We start from the raw sequence: 27714 nt of genomic DNA, 5'->3' as shown, positions 1-27714 counted from the left end.
TGGAGAGTCTAGAAATAGACTCGGCTATACATAATTACTTAATGTATGATCAAGGAAGCTTTTCAGAACAAGAGGAGAAGGAAATATAATTTTGTAAGTGGTGCCATCATCTTTTGATAGCAATTTGGTGGAAAAAATGTAAGTCAGAGCTATAAGGAAAAGATAGTATAAAATGGGCAGAGAGAGTTTGGGACTTGAGGCCCCTGGGTGGGAGAAAAACAGGTATTTTGGAACAATGCTGGGAGGGTCTGACTACAGCAAACTCCCTGGGAGGGGAGGGGGTGGGGGTTGTTTCCTCTTAAGTATCTAACAGACACCATCTACTCCCCCCTCAGTTTCCCCTCAGGAATTTGACAAAAGACCTAACTAAAAATAAGTAGGAGACCATAAAATGTACCCACAGGAAAGGTTTGGCCATAAACCACGCCTCATACAATGCAAATGAGCCAATCAAAAAGGAATGACTAGGCTTTTAGAGTTACTAATTAAGGGTAGAACCTGAGAAGGAACAAGGGGAAAGTGAAGAACTCCCCCCCCCCCCCACCAGACCCTTACAAAACAAAGTCCCTTGCCTACAGCCCACAGGCATTCACCTTCAAATGCCCCCTCTCTGTAAAGAGACCTTTCATATGATTCTTACTTTCTGACCTTATGCTTTAATTCTTACTTTCTAATCTTATATCTTAATATACTTTAGTCTCCTGCTCATTTTATTTTATGTCTACCTCTTCATTCTTCGAATCGGTGAGACAAGGAATCCCGGGTATTGAGGTAAAAAAAATCCTGCAACAGAACCACACTATGTACCATCTTTTAAAAAAATCATTAATATTTGGAATAAACAGTTTAATACAAAAATACGCCAAAGAAAACTAAGAAAAACTGAAAATACGCTAGACAAAATGTTAATAGCTACGTGTATATATTTAAGCTTTATATATAAAGCAAATTCCAATTATTTTTTTTAAATTTTTTATTTATTTCTAGGAGAGAGAGAGAGAAACAGTGTGAGCAGGGGAGGGTTAGAGAGAGAGGGAGTCACAGACTGAAACAGGCTCCAGGCTCCGAGCTGGCAGTCAGCACAGAGCCCGACGCGGNCGAGCTGGCAGTCAGCACAGAGCCCGACGCGGGGCTCGAACCCACGAACCGCGAGATCATGACCTAAGCGAAAGTCGGACGCTTAACCGACTAAGCCACCCAGGCGCCCCTCAAATTCCAATTATTAAGGGAACCATTAGAAGAGATGAATGATCAGAGTGTACATAGCAAATTCATGCCCGCATAAGCACAAATAGTAAACAAACCCAGAGAAACATGTTTAAGCTATTTATTAAGATCAAGTTAGACTTTCTAAACATAAAAGCAATGGCAGAAACTATAAAAGATAAGATTGATAGATACAGGTTCATAAATTCAAAGTTTAAGGAGTCTAACAGCACCAGAAAAAAAAGGGCAAATATCAAGTGGAAGAAAAAATAGGCAACACAAATTTCTTAAATATCAAAGGTGCTTAAAAATGGTAAGAGGGGCACCTGGGTGGCTCAGTGGTTAAGCATCTGACTTAGGCCCTGGTCATGGTCTCATGGCTTATGAGTTGGAGCCCCACACGTTGGGCTCCGTGCTGACAGCTCAGAGCCTAGAGCCTGCTTCCAATTCTGTGTCTCCCTCTTTCTCTCCCCCTTCCTCATTTGTGCTTTGTCTCTGTCTCTCTCTGTCTCTCTCTCTCAAAAATAAATTTTAAAAAAATTAAAAATTTTCTAAAATAAGTGGTAAGAAAATTTGATAGAAAGCTAGACAACCAATATGAACAGAGTATGAACAGGGATGAAATCTCAATGGCCAAGTCCAATCCTACAAATAATCAAACATGGTAAAATTGCATGTCTGTGCAACCCACTTAAAAATATTAGAAATGAAGAAGTAGTAAACAGCAACACTTTTGATACCAGGGGTACCCATCTCAAAGAAAAATTCCGAGCGAAAAAAGTCATACAAAGAGATATATTTATTATAGCTTTATTTAGTAATGGTAAAAAACTCTAGTTTTAGGGAAATAGATAGTAAATTATGGTATGTTAACTCAATGGAATATAAAATTTTGAGTACAATTTTGAAACATGGCAAATTATTTATGATATGCTAAGTGGAAAAAGCAGACATACAATATTGAATACATATTATAATTACAACTATTTACTGCAAAAAAGTGAAGTATGTTGTTTTCCTCTTTTTCTCCTTACAAGTTAATAAAACGTGCAGACTATGTGCAGAAATCATACTACCCAGAAATCTGGGTATGGGGATGGATAAGAAGCTGCTTGCTTAGGGTGCCTGGGTGGCTCAGCTGGTTAAGCGGCCAACTTCGGCTCAGGTCATGATCTCAAGGTTCATGAGTCCTGCATCGGGCTCTGTGCTGACAGCATGCGGCCTGCCTAGGGTTCTCTTGCACATGGGCATGCGCGCTCTCTCTCTCTGCCCCTCACATGTACTCTCTCTCTCTCAAAATAAATAGATTAAAAAAAAAAAGAAAGAAAGAAACTCCTTGCTTATTTCCCATAGAAACTAATGACCCAATGGGAAAAAAATTATAATTTGCAAACATTTAGTAACAATGTATATAATATGGAGCAATAAGGACATCCCTAAAAATGTACAAGATTCTATGGAATCTAATTCTAATGTGTTACACATTAATGTTAAATAGTGACAGATATCCTATAGGTTACCATATTAACTTACATTAAAATATGAGAACATGAAAAGATCTCTGTAAAATCTAATTAATCTTCCTTATTATAAAATTGACAAGGCTGAGGTGCAGAGAAAGTAAACAAATGGATCCTAGATCAATGCTTTCCTTTTCCAGATGAGAACCAAGGCCTAGAGAAGACATAAGCCTTTTCTAAGAGTGTAGGGAATGTCTGTTTAAGATCCAGTTCCAGAGCCACATCTCCTGACCGCACATCCGATGTTCTCTTCAAATGTAGCTTTCACCCAGAGTGCATCAATGAAAACAGAAGGTGACAGAAAAAATGGGCTACTTACCTTCTAAAGAGCTACAAGGGCAATGGAAGATGCATGAACAGGGCCTCATCTCTGTCTCAGTAATTCAGGGGAGGCTTATGAGTTTACAAGCCCAGTCAGACACTTAGGAGTCTATATATGCTTCTTCATGCCTTGTACCCTAGTCCTAATCACTCAGAAATTCTGCCTTGACTAAGTCTATTTCACTTTAAACCCTACTTTTTTTTTTTTTTTTTTTTTTTTTGCTACAACTATGCAATTAGTCTTTCTTCAGTCTCTACCCTTACTAGGACTCGATTCTTACTAGAATAAATATCTGACCACTTCAGGCCTTCCGTGCTTCCTGGTTGCCTAAAAAGAAAGTATAAATACCTTCAAAATACCCATAGGGGCCACCATGATCTTGTCAGTGCCTTTCTTCCCATTTTATCTCTTACTACTCTGGTCTTACACTTTCAGACTCACGCACACACTGAATCTCCATTTTCAAAAATGTTTCAATATTTTATCAGGTCGCTGTTAGCACAGTAGGCACTTATTGAATGGACAGATGGATGAGCAAATGAGATAAAGGAAATTTAATAAAGATATTTCTTAATGACATTGGTATCTTGGCTAATTAATCTTCTCTTTCCACAAGCTCAGTGAGGTGGCGTATTGTGTTTGTCCCGCTCACTGCTGTATGCCCAATATTTAACTGCTGAATAAATGAATGAATGAAGGGATAGACGAATAGAACTTTCTAACAGAGATTTGCATGGCTATTATGGAAGGGCAAAGGCAACAGCCATATTTGTGGGAATTAAGGAGAGCTTCACATGGAAAGCAACCTTTGTATTGGATGGATAAGGATTGTCAGGTAGAAATTATAGACACAATGAGGTACAAAAGAACACGGCATGTTCACGGACCAAGAAATATTGGAAGACAGTTGGAAAGCTTCAGGTGGGCAGGATAACCTAATGGAAAGGGTAAGAGAGAGTTATGTTCCCATCCGAGAGTTAATTCTTACTATTTGTATGACTTCAATCAAGCTATTAAAACTCTCATAGCTTTCATGTTATCTTAAAACTGTGAAAATTAAAGATGAGATAATATAGAATACTGAAAATTGCATAGCTTAGGACAGGAGCTCTTTCACTTTCTTCCTCTTCTTTTTTTCTTTTTTTTTTTTTACCCCTCCTCTTCCTCTTAGTAATTCTTTGATTTAGCACAAGTATCTTGGCCTGCTGTAGTCATTAGGTAAGACTAAGGGCCTCTTTCAGATCGAAATCTAAAAACCTCTCCACAGGATGTTCTCTGTGGGCAAACCAGCTCTTATCTGTTTATCTCCCTTATCCTACTGCATACCTCACATTAATGCCAAATAAAATGTTTTGACTCCAACTCAGATTAAAATAAGAAGGGCCAACAGAATAAGAAGGAATTAATTTGCTGCTGGTCTCTAAAGTTTTCTGTTCCTTTGCCCTCTGAAAGCAAACAGTTTGCCTCCTATTTAACTCTCAACAGGGAGATCTTATAATTTATTGTCCTAAGAGCACACTCTGAGAATGAAAGAAAGTACTATTACTTCTACCAGGACAATAGGTAATACTCAGAACTATCTTAAGCAAATTGGGGTATGTTGTCACCCTGCCTCTCCAACTTTATCCCCTATCAGTCTCCTTTATTTCCTATGCTGCAGCCCTATGGACTCTGTGGCCTTCTCTTTAAGACACCACATTTATTCTTACATTAGGGTCTTTGCATTCGTTTTTCTCTCCCTTTAGCATTCTCTTCTTCCAAGATCTTTCATGGCTGACTTCTCAGCATTCAAGTCGCTGGTCAAATGTCACTTTTTGGGTTCTTCTATTTAAACTATCAGCATTAGTCTCTCCTCCAACAACTATCTCACTACTTTGTTTTATATTCTTTGTAGCCCTTAAGACTATCCGAACTTAGCTAATGTATTCATTAATTTATATGATTATTTATTGGTGGTCTTCTTTCACTCTAGAATGTCAGCTCAAAGAGGGCAGGAACCTGACCTGTTTTATTTACCACTCTTTGTATCTAGACCCATCCCAGATACTGAGTAGGTACTTAGTAGTCATAGAATGAATATCTCAACTTTCTATAATTTTTAAACATAAGCTTCCTTTCTTGACAGTGACAGTGATTTATAGTTACCATATGAATGTGTTCATTTCACTTATCAGTGCAAGGAGGTTGTATGCTAAATTGTTTGAAGGAAAAGATCAACTTTAAATCCTCCTATATGCCTGCTCACGAACTCAACAGGGCTGTGTAACTTAGCAGAGTTTTTAATTATTGTCAACTTCAGGGAAGAACTGAAATAAATAGCCTTAAGTCAGATTAGGGCTACAGTGTCACTTAAAAAAATGTTACTGTGTTAGGCGTGACACAGACGTATCCTAGGACCTAGAGCAAAATGTGGGTTACAAACCAGGAAAATTACTTGATGCAAACCATAGCTAAGCCGTCGACTCTTGGTATTCTGGACATTTTAAAATTATAATTTTTTTCTCTGCAATTCTAGGGTGCTTTTGGAGGTTTTTAGAAATCAAGATTGAGGGGCAGGTAGGTGGCCCAGTCAGTTAAGCGTCTGACTCCTGGTTTCAGCACAGGTCATGATCTCACAGTTTGTGGGCTCAAGCCCGATGATTGGCTCCATGCTGGCAGTGTGGAGCTTTCTTGGGATTCTCTCTCTGCCTCTCTCTCTGCTCCCCCCCTGCTCAAGCTCTCTCTCTCTTTTTCTCAAAATAAATAAATAAATTTAAAAAAATTTTTTAAAAAGCAAGATTGAACAGTGGAAAGCTCACTGGTTTATTTGGTGTATATTAGTCTTACAATTTTGGGCAATTAACTAATGTTTCTGACACTCGGCTTCTTCATCTGTAAAATCGGAGTAGTATTGATCTATATATTCCATTTACATTTGGAAAAAAGTTTTATAATAATACCAAACCATAGACGGACTCATTTAAAAAATCTTGATGCCAGGGGGCCTGGGTGGCTCAATCTGTTAAGTGTCCAACTTTGGCTCAGGTCATGATGTCACGGTTCATGGGTTTGAGCCCTGCATCAGGCTCTATACTGATAGCTCAGAGCCTAGAGCCTGCTTGGGATTTTGTCTCCCTCTCTCTCTCTCTCTGCCCCTCCCCCACTTGGGATCTGTCTCTGTCTCTCAAAAATATTAAAAAAATTTTTTTTTAAATCTTGACGCCAAATACAGTCAACCATTGGTGTTAATACATTTAACATTTCAAATTTTGACTATTCTACTATGGGCCCATTAAATGAACCAATTTATAACTTTCTTGGAACATGAATATAAGACATTCTTGGTATACGGCTGGTGTGTAGGAATAAATCACTCAGCTAAGGTGTGATTCTTCCAAGCATCTACATCTCAGTGCAATCCTGTTGGTATTCATTCTTCCACAGTAGGATCTCTCTTAAGGGATTAAAAATCAAGACAAAAACTAAAAAGCTATGTCTCTTGGTGGAAAGTGTCTCCTTAAAAAACACACCTGCTCTACTGGGGAACGGAATGAAGAAAGAGAAAGTGAGGAAGGCAATCGCTTCACTGTATTCCATGAGGAAAACTATATGAACTATATGTTAGAGGGACACTCACTTAGAGATATGCCAAGATTTTGAGGCCAGGAATCTGTTCCAGGTATCTGAGACTGAGCAGAAAACAGTCCTCCTCAAACATTTCCCCCCCCAAAATGAATATTTATGGGAATTCTCAAAGGTCCACCTAAATGTCACTCTGTTGATATAACCTTATTTTTGACAATGAGTACAAAAGCAAAAAGAAACAAAAGTTTAAAGACAGTTTAGGGGCGCCTGGGTTGCTCACTTGGTTAAAGGACATCCGAATTGGGCTCAGGTCATGACCTAACAGTTCTTGAGTTAGAGCCCAGTGTCGGTCTCTGTGCTGACAGCTCAGAGCTTGGAGCCTGCTTCAGATTCTGTATCTCCTCTCTCTGCCCCTCCCCAGATCATGCTCTGTCTCTCAAAAATAAATAAATGTTAAAAATATTAAAATACATTTTTTAAGTATGCTGATACCAATTGTTTGCAAAGATGTAAAGAAATACGAACTCTTTCTAATATATTACTGGTGGGAATATTAACTGGTACATCTTCTTCGGAGAACAATTTGGCAGTATCTATTACAGCAGAAGGTGCATATAGAACATGATCTAGCAAGTCTATTTCAACACTACACCCTAGAGAAACTCACACAAATATCCAAGGGGATATGTGAGCAAGATGTACACTGCAAGTTTGTAATAAGAGCAAACACTGAAAAAAAAGGTCATGGCAGCCTGAATGATCATCAGATAGGGAATGGATAAGTAACTGGAGGTACAGTCACATGATGAGGTACTGTATAGTAGTTTAAATGATTAAATAATTTCATATGAATAAAAATTGCGATCTAAATTTTTTTTGAGAGGACAGGTAGGAGATGATACATACAGTATGATGTCATCTACTGAAATACCAAAGAGCAAAGATGATACTATAGAGACATGTATTTAGTAAAAAGAATAAGCATGTTTGTGAGGAAAATGCACGCTAAGCTCAATAGAATGTTTCTGAGGAAAAAGAGAGGTGAGTGTAACTAAGAAGAGAAATGAAGAGAATTTCAAAATATGAGAACATATTAATTTTTGTGAATTCTAGGCAGTAGGACAGTGGATACTTATTATATTATTATCTGAATTTTTTAAAATATTTTTATTTATTTCTAGGAGAGAGAGAGAGAGACAGCATGAGCAGGGAATGGTCAGAGAGAGAGGGAGACACAGACTCCGAAATAGGCTCCAGGCTCTGAGCTGGCCGTCAGCACAGAGCCCGACGCGGGGCTCGAACCCACAAACCGCGAGATCATGACCCAAGCGAAAGTCAGACGCTTAACCGACTAAGCCACCCAGGCGCCCCTATATTATTATCTTAATTTTAATGTGTGTTTGAAATGTTTCCCAATAAAAAATTAGCATGTTTTCTTTTAAAGCATTTGGAATTCATATTTCTGTCTAATTCTGATGTTTTCCTAAGGACTTTACATCACTGAAGATTAATTAATCAAACAGCTTGGGTGCCTTTTATAATTTTGGACAATGGTGTTTCCTCCAATTCTTATAATAAAGAGTAATCACGTTCATTTCAAAGGAAACATGTGGCATAAGTGCTGAAAATTGTGCCATCCTCTAAGAATGTTACTCATTCAAAGGAGGTCCATTTTCAGTTTAGGAAAAAACACTTCTCTGATCAATGCTGCAGTGAATACAGGGAGGTTGTATCCAATGGAACATCCACTGCTTTAACTACTTCAAGGTAGCTTTGTGCCCGGGAATTCCTTGCTTACTTGCCTGCTTCCACTAGATTCTTGGAACACGTTGAAGAGGGAGACCCCATCTCACTCATCGATGCCAAGGCCACATGGGCATCTGGTAAGTGTTTTGAAAAATGATTTAATACGATTTCAATTTTCATCTTGAATAGGGATATTGAAACACTATTGTTTAACCACATTTGCAAGGCATCTTGAGAGGCTCTGAGACTCAGAGTTGGCATAAGGGTGACTCTTTGAGTCACCTGGTTTCTTGCCATTGTACTACAACACATAAAATGAGGCTGGAATGGCTTGTAGTCACCGTCATTGTTGCTCCAGAATCCTATGCATAAGGATTGGAATAATTTCTTAAGGGCTTCTCTGAACACCCTCATGAGATGGTGTAATGAGGTCCACTTAATAATAGCTATGTATTTCTGTGCCAAAATGGAACAACATCTTTGGCCAGCTATGGTTTCTTTCACTTTATAGGCTCTAAAAGTATATTTTAGGTCAGAAAGACTCAAAGAAGACACAGAGGAGGCTGCCAAACCATGTAAGAAAAATTCTATTTAACAACCAAAAGAAAACAGAAAAATCAGAAGAAAATCTTCATTTTCCGTTTTTGAAACCTCTCTTTTCTAATTCATTTTAAAAAATGTTACTGTATTAGGGGTCTCTGGGTGGCTCAGTCAGTTAAGCATCTGACTTGGGCTCACGTATGATCCCGTGGTTCACGGTTCTAGACCCGTGTCGGGCTCTGTGCTCTCAGCTCAGAGTCTCGAGCCTGCTTCGGATTCTGTGTTTCCCTTTCTCTCTGCCCCTGCTCCATTCGTGAGCACGTGTGTGTGTGTGTGTGTGCGCGCGTGCATGTGCGCTCACTTTCTCTCTCTCAAAAATAAGTAAAAATTTTTTAAAAATTTAAAACGTTACTGTATTAGAAACCTAACTCAAATCCTCTCTGGACAAGGAAGAAGACTAGATCCAAAAAAAAAATGGAGAAGGGCATGACTAGAAAAACACTTGGTATATAATTAAAGGAATTGGTTTTAAAAAGGAATATTTAGAAGACAGTAAAGCGTATCTATATCAACATCACAGCTATGTAAAAAAGAAATATGCATATAAAAAACAAGCCAGAAAGAAATAAGCCAAATAATCAATACTAACTCTGAATATTCAGATGATGATTTTTAGAGCCTTCCTACTGTAATATTCTCCAGTTTTGCTATGTGTGGTGCCTGAATTATTTTTGTCATGAAATAGTTCCCTTCTCCCTCGTCTCATCTTCCTGGTTATTCCTTGTCCACATACTGGACATATCAGTCATTAATATGTCTCATCTCTTCCTTTTGCTGCAGTGACCTTATCCATAGTTCATATATAGAAAAGTACAGTTCAGCCATTTTTAGGCAGGAATGGTCTAAAAATCCAAACCAAGGTGGGTCACTGGCCCAAAAATGGCACAGCACAGACCAGATGATGAAGTTGGATGGTGGGAAGGGCTTGCAAAGAGAGATAAAAGTAAATCAGACTTGTTCTTTCCGAGATTTGGAATGGAAGAGAGATGGTATTGATCCTTCATCAATAGTGAGTGCAGAGCTAACCTGCAGAGAGAGAAATTGAGATGCTATGTATAGAGAGAGGAACATCTTGGATCCCAGAGATCAAGAAAAGGAGGCAGTGGCAAATCCCTAGTTATGCTGGTTCCTGATAGCTTGGTAGGTCTAGTTCTGATGTTTCTTCTTAAGATAAGCCTTCTTTGTATAATACTATTCGGAGAAAGATAAAATTCCTTTAAGGCAATGTATGCCTTCAATGGGGACAGACTCTGCGTTCTAAATCTAAGGCCCAGTTTATGCCAAAACAGACAGAATACCTATTTGTATAATCTCAGTGTCCTGTCCAAATGCCATCATTAGGGAACAAAAATTTATTCTTTGATTTCTAAAGAATGTGCCATTGTTAAAGAGACCATACTAGCAGTAGCTCTGTTTCTTATCTGAAATAAAAAACATTTATGATCATCTGAAAGATAAAATTTGGTTTGTGGATTGCTAGAATGAAGTCTGGAGTGGGAGAATTCATTCAATTCTTTAAAAGGGTCTGTGAATACATCTGAATGTTAGCCTTGGAAACTGAATAGTGTATCTTTCACATATCATTGTATTTTTTTTCAAATGTGCATCAATGCTATTGCATTAATAATGTAATTTTTAAAGGTGAATTTTAAACATTGTTGAATTCATAGCTGCTATTTGTCCCAATGTGTTCTTTCAAATCAACTAATAATGAAATTACAATTACTAACCTTAGGAATTTGAAAAAGTTGGCATTCCAGAGAAGCCCTAGAAATATAAAGTAGTGGTAAAAAAGATGGGGAACACCTGATACAAACTGTAGACTGGAGGAAGCCTCAATAGGCCTGAATTAAACCTCAATAAGGAGTGTTGCAGACCTTGATTGCTGGTGAGAGTGTTTGGTGTGAGTCACATGTTTTATTCTGACCAATGTACCTATTTAGAACAATGTAAAGGGAGTGTCATTTTCTTGGATTAACTTTTGGGCTGCATTCTTTTTTTTTTCTTAATTTTTAATGTTTATTCATTTTTGAGAGAGACAAGAGTGTGAGAAAGGGAGGGGCAGAGAGAGGGAGACACAGAATCTGAATCAGGTTCCAGGCTCTGAGCTGTCAGCACAGAGCCCGATGTGGGGCTTGAACTCATGAATCATGAGATCATGACCTGAGCTGAGGTTGGACGCTTAACCGACTGAGCCACCCAGGCACTCCTGGGATGAATTCTTAAAAGTCACAAAAAAATATATATAAATATTTGGCATAGGTATTCCATCTGAAGAACTGTACAGTTATCTACCCACTTGCTCATGAACACGGTAGCTCTCTCCTTTTTTCTCCCTCTCCTCACAAATACAGTCATATTCCTATATGATCTACTTCCTAAACATCTCCCAAATTTGTGCAGGTCTCTGAAGCTGTGGTGCACCACCTGAGACCAGGCCAATATCACCTCTCACCTGGACAAATACAACTGCCTCCAAACTGTTCTCCCTGATTCATTCTCCAGAAGGATCATTTGAAAATTCAAGTCTGATCAAGTCACTTCCTTTTTAAAATCTTCAACAGATTCTTACTACTCTTCGGATGCAATAAAAAAATAAAAAATTAAAAAATTAGAAATATCCCTTAACATTCCTTATAAGATTCGTCACAATCTGAAACCTGGCTGTTTGCTACTAATTTTGCAGCCTCATCTAATGCGACTCCAGTTTCTTACCAGGTTCACTATCAAATCCAGCTCTTTGTACGTGCTATTACCTGTGTGGGGAGCACTCCTTCTACACCTTTCCTGACCTGGCTAATTTCCACCCCTACTTAGGATCCCAGCATAAATCTCACTCTGACTCAGTCCAGGATTCCTAGGACTAAATCTCTTTGTTAAACATACCCATAGGAGCATAATCTCCTTTTTTTTTTTAAGACTAATCAGTTTTTAATCACCCATTTGTCATGCCTTTCCATACCATAAGCTCGATGAGAGAGTCTATCTTTTTTGCTTCTAAATTTTTTCAGTACAGGGCTTGGCACATAATAAGTGCTCAAAGTCTGTTAAACTGGATTAATCAGTTAATGTTTGTTGAGCTGGATTAACTGTCATATTCTCACAGAAGAAACTTGTGAGCCCCAAAGAGACAGACACCCTAAGAAATCCACTGAAAACAAATTTGCTCTTTCACATCCAAACTTTCTTAGAACAAAATCTGTCCTTCTTGTCATGACCTGTATCCCATTCTACTTGCATGCTTTAATCTGAATCTCAGCTATGAACCAGGCATTATGGTCCAGAGGATACAGAAGCTTATCTTCTAAAGTTTACTAAAAAGTATTGAACATGGCCATGTTAATAACATCTTTTAACACAGTATCTTTTATGTAATCAAATATGTCCACCCTTTTATAGTTTTTTGATTGCTTATTTCCCACTACATCTAGGTTACAAATACATCTCTTGGAGTTTCTTCTAAGCCTTTTAAAAAAATGAAGTCTTTAGTCTATCTGGAATACATTTATATACTGTGAGATAGATATTTCTGAGTAGGTATTTCTAAGTAGATAATCAGTTGTGCTAGTGCCATTTATTAAATAAACTGCACCATTCCCACTAAATTAAAAGGGCACCCTTGTTGGTAATTCATAAAACCCAAAAGAAAATGAGGTATCTTTGATTCTCTATTTTGTTCTTCTGGTCTATTTGTCTACTCATATGCCTATGCCATATTAATTTGATTACAGTGTTTGTATGTTGTAACATCTGGTAATGCAAGACCACTCTATTCTTTTTACATGATATTCAATTTTGAGAATGCAATGTTCAGATAAACTTTAAAACCAAGTTAAAAAACTTAAATGATGCCTACAATAAAAAATTCTGTGGCATTGTAATTATTATATATTACAAATATATGCTGTATATCCATTACCTATATATGATGTGTTTGTATTGTCTTTTCATTTGTTTTTATCATATTTTCTGTAAGATTTTATAATTATGCTCCACAGGGCACTTTGCCTTTATCATAACTTTTAATCTTAAATATTTTATCATCTTGATTGCTATTGTATATAGAATATTTTTCCACTTTTCATTTCTGAATGTTGTTTTTTGATAGACTAAAAGAAGAAGCCATTTGTTTTTGTATTTTATCTGATGTCTAATCTCTTTATCAACATTTCTTATTTTTTATCTTTACTTGAATCTTCCAATTTTCTCTATATACAGTCAGCAAAAAATAATAATTAAATCTCTTTTGCAATATTGAATAAACAGCTTATTTCATTTTCTTATCAATTCCTTTAGCACAAATAGAGAACAGTAGAAATATTTAATCCCTTCTGAGACAAGGCAAGGTATAAATATATGTAGACAAATCTGTATCTATTCCTTAGAAACTGGCTCACTGCTAGATTTTTGCTGTATAATACTTATATGACTTTAAAATTCTGATAAGAAAATGTATGAGATTTTCACTACATTTAGATAGACCTGGAAGAATGTTAGAGACATTCTAGCTAATCCTACTCATTCTACACATAACGAAACTAATGCCCATCAAGAGAAGGTGATTTAACCAAGATGAAAAACTAGAAGCAAAGACCAGGCTAGAATATGAAGATTTTTTGATCCCTTGGACAATGTTCTTTGTAAAAGAGTTGGTGATTAGGATGCTAGACTTGAATTTAAAACACTATTATTTTTGTGCTGTTTTTTTATATTACAATTTAAAGAACAATTTGACAATCTGAATTAAAATATTTAATATAAATTTAGATTTTTGTTCCAACCTGTTTCCAGTTTTCCCCAAGGTTCATTTTCTTCTTTTCCTTAGTAATAAAACCCCTAATTTTTAACAAAAGTCCTGTTAAATGTGACTAAATTCTGGTCAATGGCATGTATGCCAATTTTGGGGTATGACTTAAGGAAGTGTCCTTGAAAGGGAAGGGGTGTGTCTTCATCTCCCCTTCCTCCTTCTGATGAAGGCTGCAACCATGTTGGATAATGAGGTGGAAGCCACATGTTAAGAAGGGCAGAGATAAAGGGTAGAAGGAGTCTGGGTCCCCAAGAATTTTGTGAAGCGCCTTATCAGCCTTTGACTGCTTACTTCTAGATGTATTTATATGAGTGACAAATAAATTCTCTTATTTAAACCATTGTTATTTTGGATTTTCTATCTTTTTAAGCTAGATCTAACTCTGATTTGCCAAGTAAACCAAAAGGTATAAAAACAAAAGTATAAATACAATATCTTAAAGATAATCTGTAAGCTCTGCTCAAAAAAAAAAAAAAAAGAAGAAATAAAGCATAATAGATACTTGATATCAGATTATGGTCTTGAGAGATTTGAATTTAAAATAATTATAATACTAACGATGATGATAATGGCTTGTATTGGCTACTGCAAGGAAAGAGTGGGGAGCAATTAAGAAAAGATCTCTAGCATCAGACTGTCTGCGGTTGCCACTTATTGGTTACGTGACCATGGGTTTGTCATTATTTCTTAGTCTCTATTTCCTCATCTCTATAATGGAACAATGAAAATTCTTAGCATGAGCTATGAGCATCAGACGACTACATGCATGTAATTAAGTCCCGTGTAGTATTATTGATCTAATTAAAAGCATCATTACTACTACCTCTAAAGTCCATCAAATGATAACAATGTGGCAACATTTACAATTTAATCACCAGGATAATGCTGTCATATTGGTATCATTATCCAAATTTCATAGATAAAATGATTCATCTAACTCAGAATACTTTGTGACATAGCTTGATTACAAAATCCATACTTATTTTCATAACATCATGCTAATCTTCTTTGATCAAGATTCTATAACCCTTTAAAACATGATGTCAGAGGGGCGCCTGGGTGGCTTAGTCGGTTAAGCGTCCAACTTTCGCTTAGGTCATGATCTCGCGGTTCGTGGGTTCGAGCCCCGCGTCGGGCTCTGTGCTGACTGCCAGCTCAGAGCCTGGAGCCTGTTTCAGNCCAGTTTGGCCTTCAGAAAGTTTCATAGGAACCCTCTGCTTTTGGATAGCGAGGAAAAATTTGTATCTGGATCTTTAAGAGAATCATATGCGTTTTAAAATTATTAGGCTGTAAAAAGAGAATATTAACATTGAGATTATATTAATCATGTTAGTCTTCTAAAAAGTGATTCTAGGGGCGCCTGGGTGGCTTAGTCGGTTAAGCATCCGACTTTCGCTTAGGTCATGATCTCGCGGTTCGTGGGTTCGAGCCCCGCGTCGGGCTCTGTGCTGACTGCCAGCTCAGAGCCTGGAGCCTGTTTCAGAGTCTGTATCTCCCTCTCTCTCTGACCCTCCCCTGCTCACGCTGTCTCTTTCTCTCTCCCCTAGAAATAAATAAAAATATTAAAAAAAAAATAAAATAAAACATGATGTCAGATACGTGAATTTGAACATGTTTTCCTGACAGTATCGTATACCTTGGTTCCTGCTCCGTCTGTCAATACTAATATCCCTGCTCCCTTTTGTCCATTGTGTAGCTAATTCCTAGTCTTGGCACCTTTGAAATTAGCCTATCTCCAACCCTCCCCATATGGAGGTTTGGGTTCTGTGTGCCCCAGAAGTCCCCCACAGTTCTCTACGCTCCTGTTTTGATTGTTCTTCTCAGACCGTCAATTACTGGTCTCTGCTGCTGGAATGCGTGCCTGAGAGGACACAGACGAGGTCTTGTATCCTCAGAGTACATAGTAAGTGTTCAATAAACACCTGTCGAATAAATGAAAACCATATTTAACTTCAGGGAATTGTAGAAGCATTTAAGCTTGTTTAAAACTCACACGCATGTATCACATGAAAGGAACCAAGGGTTTGGGTAGAACACCTGACCTACAGCTGCTTATATAGGTTTCTCCATCTAGAAACTGTCCTAGTGAATTATTATGCATCAGACTGTGGTTCTCTTGGAAATGCACTGCCATCAAAAGCTCTGTTGTTGTCCTCATTATTGGGCACCTTCTGAGTGATGGATAACGTGGGAGCTGCTACAACCTGCCAGCAAGGGCCAATCTCCTCTTCTCCAAGAGAAATGTGGCAGCCATGTCCCTCTCAAGGCCCAGCAACTGGAAACACATCTTAGTAGCAATCCCAGGAGGCTGAGTTGGAAATCTAGGCCTTACTGGATTTTCCTGGAATCTATTATTTCAAACACCTCAAAATAGGACTTTCTGTCACATTTTCTTATGGCATCATGCATTTTTCTTCCAGTGCACTTAGTCTTATTTGTAATGTTAAGCTATTTTGTGATTATTTGTTTAATATACGTTTCCCTAATTAGACTCTGATCTCTATGACGGCAAGGATTATGGATATTTTAGTTCCTCTGCATGTCTAGTAGTAGGCAAGTGACAGATATTCAACAGGTATTTGTTGAAAGGATGAATGCACTGATGAGACAGAGAGATAGCACCTCATACAGAAGCAATGTAATGAATAAAGGTGACAGGTGAGTCATCAGAAAGAGCACAGATCTGTTCTGGATCTTAGAGTTATCACTCTCAAACCTCTTGACTTTAGGCAAATTACTCAATCTCTGTATCAATTTCTTTATCTAAAGTGGAGATAATACCATCTCATTGGATTGCTCTGAACATGAATGAGTAATATGCAAGTAAAGGAAAGAACCTGGCAGAGCCCTTTGTGTAGAGGGATGGGATGTGCCATGCACGTCTACAAGCACTGCACATCTCAAGAAACATCTCCTTCTCTTCTCCCTTCCCTGCCGGATTAACTGTGACATCATAAACGTGATGTGAGCATCATAAAGCGTAGACTATGGTATTCAGAACTTCTATGTTATACCCTACGAAATTGAGACCCATATATATTTCACATGAAGAAATGAAAACTCAGAAAAGTCTAATTGATTTTTCCAGAACTTTGCACTGATGATGACTAGAGCACAGCCGTGACGCCTAAAACACATCTAATGCCTCCTACTTTTATGAGCTTTCCATTAGGTAGTTCACCTTGTGTTCTGCTAAAGCAGCGTTTCCATCTGGGGTCTTCAAAGGCAAGGAGTTGGTGATAAGTGCAATTTGACATGAGCTCCCTGAGCAAACACTGGAAACATAAGGTCCAGCAAAGCTAAGCAGACACTGGGGTCTCTGTAAGAGGAACCCTCAGACTTGCATCAATATGCACTTGCACTAAGTATATGTAAGAGTGGGATCAAGAAGCATGAACTCCCTCAAAAAAAGTTTCCACAAAACTCTTTGTAGGGAAATAACTATCAATGTCTTGGAAATATTTCTTTAAAGAAACAAAGTTTGGGATGCCTGGGTGGCTCGGTCAGTTAAGCGTCTGACTCTTGATTTCTGCTCAGGTCATAATCTCATGGTTCGTGAGTTCAGGCCCTGAGTTAGGCTCTGCACTGACAGTGTGGAACCTGCTTGAGATTCTCTCTCTCCCTCCCTCTTTGCCCCACCTCCCTTAAAATAAATAAGTAAATTTTAAAAAAAGAATAGGAGGGACACCTGGATGACTCAGTCTGTTAAGCTTCCGACTTCATCTCAGATCACGATCTTGCAGTTTATGGGTCTGAGACCTGTGTTGGGCTCTGTGCTGACAGCTCATAGCCTGAGGCCTGCCTCAGATCCTGTGTCTCCATCTCTCTGCCCCTCCCCCACTCACGGTCTGTCTGTCTCTGTCTCTCAAAAATAAATAGATGTTAAAAGATTTAGAAAAAAAAAGAATAGGAGGAGCATCTTAAAAAAGAAAGAAAGAAACAAAGTTTAAAATGTCTTTACTACCAAATTTAAACCACCTTCCCTTTCAACTCGGCCACTTCATGTATAAGGAGGAAACTTTCAACAGGCCTTTCTTTTAATACTATCTCATAAGTACTGATTTGTTAGAAAGCTATTTGCTCTGAAATATTTTGCTTACAAATATAAAATGATCTATGATAGTACATTGAACTTATTGTATACATATCATGTATACATGTATGTATGGGCATCGAACTTACTGTATACATATCATATATATATACATGTATATATGGGCATTGAACTTACTATATACATATGAAGTATACATGTATGTACGGGCATTGAACTTACTGTATACATATCATGTATACATGTATAGGCATTGCTCCCTCACTCCCGCTTTGAGAGCCATTCCCTGCTCTTAGTGTGCACAAGTGTACACATCTACAAAAGTTCAACTAATGAAGTCCCTGATAGGCTACTCCTGATTCAAACATGTTCTACAACACTAATTGTGTGTACCGCCAAGGCTTCCTTTTCTACCATTTCTTGGGTGTTATTCGATGGATATTCATTGATGGACAACAGATAGACCAAGTGATAGTACTAGACTGTCCAAAGAAATGAAGTCACGGTGTCATTAGGAGGTGTCACAGGCGCTCTAAGCACCTAGAAGGAAAAGGTGAAAGAAAGAGAGGCTACAGGGCAGAAGACAATTAAACATTGGCAGATGCTCTCTGACATTATTTATGAAGCACTCCATAAGTCATTGGTGTGGAAAGGACTGTTCATCAATTGAATGTTGGTCATTGGAAGCTCTGGGAACCTTAGCAAGAGACATGTCTTTAAAAAAGTGGAAGAGCTTTCCCAAACAGATGTAGAACACAGATCTAAGCTAGGACGTTGACTGAGTTAATATACTTTCTCTAGGACCATACTCACAATGCTGCATGGGATATGTGGGGATTAGCTATTACTTAAATACCAGCAAATTAGAACAAACACACTTAGAGCTGAACACTTAGAACAGGAGACTAGGAGAAACAGTGAGATGCAGACTAAGGAAAATGGCAAGAAGGAATGTGGAAGTCTGCAGAGGGAGGAAGAATTATTTACACTATGCTAAGCTCTTTTAGGTCGTATGTGTGTATACATATGTTCATATGCATATTTGTACATATACACATATATGGTCTTCGACATCCCTATGAAGTAAATATATTAATCCCATTTCACAAGTGAGAAAATTAGCCTCCCAAATTAACCAAGACCAAAAGTCCTGGCCATTTCTATGAATGATCTAAGACTCCTACTATACAAATGACCCTCAGAATGTATGTGCAACTTTTACAGATTCCAAAAGGAGAAAAGGTTGCTCTTTTTTAACCACACATTAGAAATATACTTGAATTTCCCTAGTAAATGAAGCAGGAAATATGGAAAATTGAGAAAAAGCTGAGATGAAAAATGGCTCTTAGACTAAAGACAGGGGTGCCTGGGTGGCTCAGTCAGTTAAGTGTTGGACTCTTGATTTCGGCTGAGGTCGTGATCTCACGGTGGTAAGACAGACCACCACATCTCCATGCTGAGCTTGGAGCCTACTTTGGATTTTCTCTCCCTCTCTCTCTGCCCCTCCCTGGCTTGCACGCACGCTCTCTCTCAAAATAAATAAATAAACATTAAAAAAAAAAGAACTAAAGACAATAACACCATTTTGGATTTGTGTGTGTGTGTGTGTGTGTGTGTGTGTGTGTGCGCGTGCGCGCGTGTTTGTATGTGCCTGTGTGCACACCCACACAGGCAGAGACAGGCTGGAAACAAGTTTTCAGCTCAGTAGGTAAGAAGGGTTGGAAGATATACTTTTCTTAACATAAAAGCTCTAGAAGAAAAGAATAAAAGAGCAGATCACATACGAGTCCTCCCACAGATACACATTGAAAGTTAAGTCACGAAATTAGTTGGAATTATAAAGGAGGCGAGGATAGAGTATATGAAATTCTTTTTTGGAAGGTATTAAAGGATGAAGTATCATAGTATGATATTTAAACCAAAAGGCAGGGCTCTTGAGGTATTTTTGTTGGGAGTCCAGTGACTCACTGGAGGCTTGGGTGGGAGACAATGGCATCATTATTTAGCTCTCTCCCTCCCCCCAACCACGAAAGATCCGATCCAAGACAACCAATGAATGCCTGAAACTGCAGATAGTACAGAATCTTCTATAGATATTATGATTAAATACTTATGATAAAGTTTAATTTCTCAGCTAAGCATAGTAAAAGATTAATAATTACAATAAGTAATAACAGAATAGTTCTAACAATATACTGTCATAAAATTTATGTGAATGTGTCTTCCTCTCTCTCTCAAAATATCTTATTGTCCTGTACTCACACTGCTTTTAATAGCTCACTTCCTCACTCAGACAGTCTACTACGAATGTTGGTTCTACTACAACTCAGAGACTAAAGTGTTTCAGAATATTGATTTCAGATGGAAGGAATGATTGTGACAATAATCACTTCACTTTCTCTTTTTAACATGTATTTCTGTTTTTAAGAGAGAAAGAGCACACACGTGAGCAGGGGATGGGCGGGGGGGGGGGTGGAAGACAGAGGATCTGAAGTGGGCTCTCTACTGTCAGCATAACCCAGTGGCAGGTTCAAACTCACAACCCGTGAGATCGTGAGCTGAGCCCAGATGCTTAACCACCTGAGCCACCCAAGCGCCCTGCATTTTCAACAATGAAGCATTAAGTTATATCGTTACATATGTAGTCTTTCATTTTCTGTTTAAGAATCCTGTGATCACTATTTTATTTTATTTTATTTACTGTTTTATTTATTTCTAGGAGAGAGAGAGAGAGAGAGAGACAGTGTGAGCAGGGGAGGGTCAAAGAGAGAGGGAGACACAGGCTCTGAAACAGGCTCCAGGCTCTGAGCTGGCAGTCAGCACAGAGCCCGATGCGGGGCTCGAATCCACGAACAGCGAGATCATGACCTAAGGAAAGTCGGACACTTAACCGACTAAGCCACCCAGGCGCCCCATGTGATCACTATTTTAAATGGAAACTGAGGCAGAGAGCTGGAACCACTTATTCAAGGTCACTGAACAAATGAGCTAGTGGAGCTGGAGGATTTTTATACCTAAATGTATCTAGCTTGAAAACTCTTATTTACATTTCCTATCATAATTTCTTTTCAGGCAGTTAAAACCTTGGTAAGGGCTGAGGAATTTTCTTATTCACAAACTAAAGAGGAGTAAAGAGTAAATGGATGGCTTTGTCTTCCATTAACTCATAATACCGTTTGCCAAGGAGTTCCAACAAATACAAGTTGTTAATTGAAAGTCTGACTCACACAGCACTATTTGAAATATTAAAATAAAATATATTAATAAGCATGTCAACTTCACTGATAATGCTTAATGAGCCTCCAAATGAGACATTTCACTCATAATTTAAGATTGGGTTTCAGGGTGCCTGGGTGGCTCAGACAGTTGAGCATCCAACTCTGGCTCAGGTCATGATTTCATGGTTCATGGGTTTGACCCTCACTTTAGGCTCTGCATTGACCATGTGGAGAGCCTGCTTGGGATTTTCTCTCTCTCTCCCTCTCTCTGCCTCTCCCCTGCTTGTGCACTCTCTCTCTCAAAATAAATAAATAAACTTAAAAAAAAAGATTGCATCTCAAGAAATCAGAAAACACACTAATCACAAATTAATCAAACCAATGCAAAATATAAAATGCCAGAGACTGCAATAAAATATGAAACAATGGAAATTTTAGGGTCTAGTTGACTGAGTTAAAAAAAATCCATCCAGGCTCCAAAGCTCATTTAACATGTTAATGATTTGCAAAAATCTATTTACATTCAGCTCCTCAAAAGTTCATAGTCTTTCAGAGCCTAAGAGATAATAAACAAAATCCAAACAAAGGAGATAAAAAATATTTACGGTGACAGATTTCTATTTTCAGAAAAGTCTCTATATTAGCAAGAATAAAGAAATTCATTCTATAGATCTATAATAGTAGTAAATTTAACTATGTTAACACTTTGCCTGTTATGAGTGATACTTCATAAAATGAGAGCCCCACTTTCTATAAAATGTTCAGCAATTATTTTATCAGATATATTAAGCTTGAAGGCCACTTGGTGAATGAGAGTCCTCCAAGTCTGAATTGTAATTTAGAACAAAAGGAAATAGACTGTTCACCTGAAAATAATCCAACAAATGGTTATAAATGCAATGAATTGTCTTAAAAAAACAGTTGGTGGTTACACAGCAGTTTATCTGTGCTGGAAGTAGAGTGAAGTAAGGCAGTGGAGAAATCCAGAGAAAGCATAGGAATCATGACAAATTGCCCAACTTGCATGCTTTAAGTTCGCTGATAAGGGTATAGAACATCTCTTTAATGTATTCACAGGCACCTTATTATTAACGTGTCAAACCTCTGTGAGGATTCTTGAGTAATTTGCTATTCCATTTCTGTTTCATTCATTAAATAGTTTCTAAAGCACCCCCAAGATCCCCATTTGTGAAGTTCTCAATGAACCAGGCTGGGAGCAACTCAAATTATTTTGACTCACTTAAGAGAGCACACGTTATCATTAGAAACAAACTGTAAATGAGAAATGCACTGTTGTGATCCCTTCACAGTGTGAACATGTTAAAATAATTCCATAGCTTAAGGGACCCATGATCTAAGTAAGTAGTACACAGAGCTACCATAGTCTGAGTTTAAATCCCCTCTTTGACTTATTAGACTTATTAATATCCATTCTTATAAATAGGTACAAATAATTTCTATTTTTACTTCTTTTTTATGTTTTTTATTTATTTCTGAGAGAGAGGGAGAGAGACAGAGTGTGAGCAGGGGATGGTCAGAGAGAGGGAGACACGGAATCTGAAACAGGCTCTAGGCTCTGAGCTGTCAGCACAGAGCCCAACGCGGGGCTCAAACCCATGAAACGTGAGATCATGACCTGAGCCGAAGTCAGAGGCTTAACCGACTGAGCCACCCAGGCGCCCCTATTTTTACTTCTTAAGACATAAAAACATGTGTGGATTAAAATGAGCTCTTAAAGGTATTATTATAGTGGTTTATTATCTTTACTGAAAATAAATCATAAAATAATATTCAGTCTTTTCTTTTTAGTAACATAAAAATATTGAAAGCAATGTTAATTGTGCAATCTTTTTAGTCAAAAAAATTTAATTTCTTGATGTAATTAATAAGGTGCATACAACTGATTCTTGAAACAGATATTTAATTGACACATAGAGTACTACAAAAGATATTGTATAAATATTGTGGAAATATGAAAAAGGCCATTAAAATCTCCACCCTTGTGGACTATGCTTTCATATTGTAGATATCTCTTTAAAATGAAAATGTTTCTCGATATCCTATATTTTTTATGTATTGGAGGGATGGATTAAGTAATTTATATGGACCCCATCCAGTTCCTACACTCTGCTCATTATGTGAATTAACCATTGGGAGAGTAGAAATATCAGTCATTTATTAACTTATTTATGTACCACTGGATACTTTAGGAAAATTAATACATTTATATCTACTAAATATAACTGACATGGACATTGTCAATTTCAACCTTAGACTAAACTGAATGTGATCCCTCTTTAAGAAGAGTCTTCCAACCTTTCCAGTTACTAACCTAAGGAGCATAGATATCACTCAATACGAAGAGAAGAATCTTTAGAATGACATTAAAAGGTATTGCTCTCGTGAAGAAGGATAACATTTGTTGGATACTGACATTATACTGTCATTTTATGAAACTCCCCAAGGAGGTCCTCAGCAATGCTTGGAATCCCTACCTATATGCAACCCCAGTGGAAAACCTATAGCTTGCCCAGGACAACATTTCTAATCATGTCATCCTGTTGCAGAATGAGATTCACAGTATAGCAAATCGAAGCAGGTCACTTAGCAGCTGCAAGTCTCTGCATAGGCTACCTGGCATTCAGAATAGCCTGCGCATGACCGTTTTCACAGTGGGATAGTAAGACCAGGGGACATCTGACCCAAGAGCATTTGTTAGGGACAGACTCTATCCAAGACAGAGCTCATCCCAATTCAGCAAAGGGTTACCATGAGGGGAGGGGTTAAGTTAAATTGTTAATCGGTGAATGTGTTGAGAAACTCACCCCCATGCTTCCTCAAAAACTTCCAGGAGTATTTAACTTCTCTTTCAAATGAGAAAGAAACACAGACTGTCTTCCTCAAGCCTCCCCTAATGCCTCACCTTTTTTTCAGGTAAGAATTCCTGGCATCTTCCCAAAAGGTACATCTGTGGTGGCTGTGGTTATCATTTTAGGCCCCGGGAGATTACATTTTTCAGAAAGGAACAGGAGGGCCTGGTTATCTTTAAATGGCCCAGAGCTGTATTGTCTGGGCATTCGGGAGAGAAAACGAGGGAGTCATAGAAAAATCAAGTGAGGGGAAAAGATAATATGAAAAAGGAGGAAAGAGAAGAAGGCCCAGGTGGGCAGGTATCATTTGCGTGTTTTGCAGTCCCAGTGCTGCAGGGCCGAGGAGGCTGTGCAAGGGCTTGTCTAGCCTTAAAGGCTCCGCAGGCGGCACTGCCATCCTCTCTAGCGCCCACTTCAGGTTGAGCCGCTCAAGCACTCTTCCTTCAGTCTTCAGGCCCCTCCACCCCTCCCCTTCTCTGCAGGTGGCTGCATCTGGAGGATTTCCAAGAAGGCTGGGGACAGTTAGGCATCTTGGATTTGGGTTCTGCCTTCTAGGAGCCAGGGGAAGAGCTGGCAGAACCCATTGTGTGTTTACACTGCAGTCACCTCATTCGGGCGAGGACCCAGGCCCTGAAGCTGCGGCAGCTTCGGAAGATAGAAGACAGGCAGAAGGGTGAGGGTGGCCCCTGCAGTGTCTCTGAAGCCTGGAGTCCCTGAAGGATTAGAGCGCGGAGGAGATGGAGATGGGGCTGGGCAGTCCTCAAACAGGAGCTTTGAGGGATTTGCCAGTGTTCTCAAAAAAAAAAAAAAAAAAAAAAAAAAATCCAAGGATTCCAAAGAAATTAACTGAGATGCAGAGGCAGCCAGGAAGGGCAGGTTAAACAGTGAGTAAGGTGTGTAGATGGGAGGTGAGGGGCAATAGAAAAGAGATAGAAAGAGACCTTGCAAGAAAGGAGAAACGATAATAGTGTGAAAAGGAACCCTTGGGACTCTCTTGAAAGATGTGCTGGGGACCAGACAATTAAGACTTTAGCAGCGTTACTGAAGATGCTAAAAGTGTAGAGAGAAGGGAACATTTCCACTCAACATTACTCTGTAGTTGTTTATTTCATAGACTAGAAGTTAATTGACTTTTCCCTAGCTCCCGTGGTTCTGGGCCTCAATGACCTCATCTGTAAAACAAGAGGTTTGAACTAGATATTGTAGGTCGCTGTCTGATACGGCTCTATAACTGTCAGCCTATGATCCAGGGTATCTGATACTAAACACCTCGAAGATTTCTTTCCTACCAGATTCCCCCATTCTTCCTGCACTACCCATTTATCAATGCAGTGTAAAATCTGCACGATTCATGAAGCAGATTCCAACTCGTAGCGAGGACAAGGAGTATGGCTCAATTATGACACATGATTGATCCTTCTGCCCTGGGGTAAAGGAAGGGAGGAACGGGGACTTCCACTTAGGGTTTCCAAGGAGAGAATATTCTCGAATTTTTTATTTCAAATTTTATCCATTTAAAGAAATTGTAGATTTCTTTGAGGGGCTCAAAATAGTTGGACTGACTACAGGGCCAATGAGCCCTATAATGATCTGCCTTATTTGAAGGAAAATTTATTTCATTACAGAAAGAGAATCTGCTTCTTCCATGGAAATCCAGCTCACACTGGCCATGCTCTTCTCTCGTCTGCCTGCCTCATGCCATTCTGCCAACTGCTTCAGTGCAGCATTTTCTGGAGTTATTTAACACCCAAGCTTAATGAGAGTGCATGTATGGGTCAAGTAGTGAATGATGCAGGACCAGCCCCCTCCCCCACCATCACGGGCAAACGGTTGAGATGGAAGTGGGGATCAAATATGTTTTCACAAGAGTTTCATTTTTTAATTTGTCTCAGACTGAAATCCCTTCAGATTAAAAGAATTAATATGTAGAAATACAACTCCGGCGCTCTTCTTGTCTTCAAGTGGGATGTGACACACAGATAGTATCCACTTGTGTTTTCTACACCCACTGGCATTTCCATTTCATTTTAGTCTCCAAAATATGGGCAGGAGCACAACTCTAGAAAAATGGATTCCCACTCTCGCATCTCACAGGGCACTGATCCATCGTGCAGAGCTGAGCGCTCGCACGGAACCTCACCATTTCCTCCGTCCCTCCACCGCCATTCACCAGTACCCCCGGTTTCCACGGGGGGGGGGTGACCTTGCAAAGACCCTGCTTTAGTTTCTGGGCACGAAACAACCCATTTTAACTCAAAACACAAAACGACCTTTTCTCCTTTAAAGAAACACCACCGAATGTAACACATCTGGGCTTACATTTCTCAACCCCGCATTCCAGAATGGGAATACGGGGTGCAGGGCCAGGTAACTAGTTTGGGTCTGACAGCTTCCATTCAGAGGCTCTGAGTCTCAGACTCGGCTTAACACGGACGGCTGACCGTGTGGCTGAACATCTCTCCTTTTTTGCCCATTCACCATCATGACGAAGAATCAAAACCGAAAATTTATCTACTCATTTCTGAATACTAAGAAATGTGCTGCTTTTGCGCCTCGCTGCGTGGGTCTAAACACTCACATCCCGCCTGGAAACCAACCCTGATTTCCACACCATCTCGTCTACTCAGTTTCACTCAGCAAACACCTTCACGGCTCTTCCCCGGTGAGAAAAATGGTGCACCAACCCCACGGATGACAGGTTGGTACTTGACTGCAGCCGCTCAATAGTTTTATCAGCAACCCGAAAACTTCACAACCGCTCAAACAGCTACTTAAATCTGTGTGAGGAAATCCGCTTATTTACAGACTTACACTAAAAAAGCACCTCTGTTGTCACCTACCTTAAATCTAGCCTCAGGCAAACCCCCAAACGCGCCGCATATAAACACTCCCCCTTCCCCCACCCCCGTTATCCCCGAAGATCCCCCACTGACTAACAACACGTTCAGATGGCCAGCCTTAACCAAAGCAACTGTCACCAGGCATGTAGACGCTCTATGCAAAGTATGTGACAATAGCCAAAGCATCTCTCAGACAATTGGCTGTCCTACACATGCAGGAAAGCAAGGAAGATTGCATTTTCCACTTACAGTTATAGCGCTGCGCACGGTCACTTAATGAAAATAATAAAACTCAACAGTTCTCTCTATATGAATAATTCAGAGAAACGGTTAAGCCGTCTCTGTGTGTGGCTCTCTCGCGCTCTTTTTTCCTCTGCAGCTCTAGGCTGCTTAAATCCCTCTTGGATCGCGCCTCGCAAGCCCAGCTGCCGCCGCAACAAGCTCGGGTAAGTCTCTGCTGCAGATTGGGAATCCCATAGAAAACCTAGGGTCCCTGGAGCTGGATGCGCAGGCGCGCGAGCCGCCGCCTCTCAGGCACCCCCTCCCCTCTCCCCTCCTCCCAGCTCCGCAGCCCCAGCTTGGAGAGCTCGGGAGCCGGTGACCAAAAGCAGCCTGGCGTTGGCGCATGCTCAGTCGGTGGGGCTCGGAGTTCCCGCGGGTGGATTCCATGTCTCCAGATTTTAGCAGAAACTCAAAAGGAAAGTACAGGGAGCCTGGCTACCGGAGCAGCGTCCACCTGCACCGGCGGTAGGGAGAGCACGTTGGGCTCACCACGCCCCGCTGTTATGGAGGCTGGTGGTGAAGGCGGAGGCCAGAGAGGGGACACTTGGAGCCAGCTTTTCCCAAGGCCCCCAGCCCTAGAGGGGCCCCGACCGACCCTTTGTCAGGCTGTAAGGTGACGGAGAAAACTGCAGAAATCCTTTTCTCCAGAGGAAGTATGTCCCCAGTTAGCTGTGAGCATACCTAC

At 39.5% G+C, this 27714-nt stretch overlaps 1 protein-coding gene across 1 annotated transcript in view; it reads right to left on the bottom strand.

Annotated features, from left to right (window-relative positions):
• The window catches only part of VSNL1 (visinin like 1), a 101150-nt gene extending 73886 nt beyond the window's left edge, over nt 1-27264 (bottom strand). Inside the window, exon 1 of the mRNA XM_039220339.1 lies at nt 26997-27264. The gene's annotated coding sequence lies outside the window, so the exon portion shown is untranslated. The remainder of the gene's footprint in view (nt 1-26996) is intronic.
• Between the last annotated feature and the right edge of the window lie 450 nt (nt 27265-27714).

This window comes from Hyaena hyaena, unplaced genomic scaffold, assembly GCF_003009895.1.
Source record: "Hyaena hyaena isolate Hyena2069 unplaced genomic scaffold, ASM300989v1 scaffold_884, whole genome shotgun sequence".
Classification (NCBI taxonomy): Eukaryota; Metazoa; Chordata; class Mammalia; order Carnivora; family Hyaenidae; genus Hyaena; species Hyaena hyaena.
This window is presented reverse-complemented; position numbering and strand designations above follow the sequence as displayed.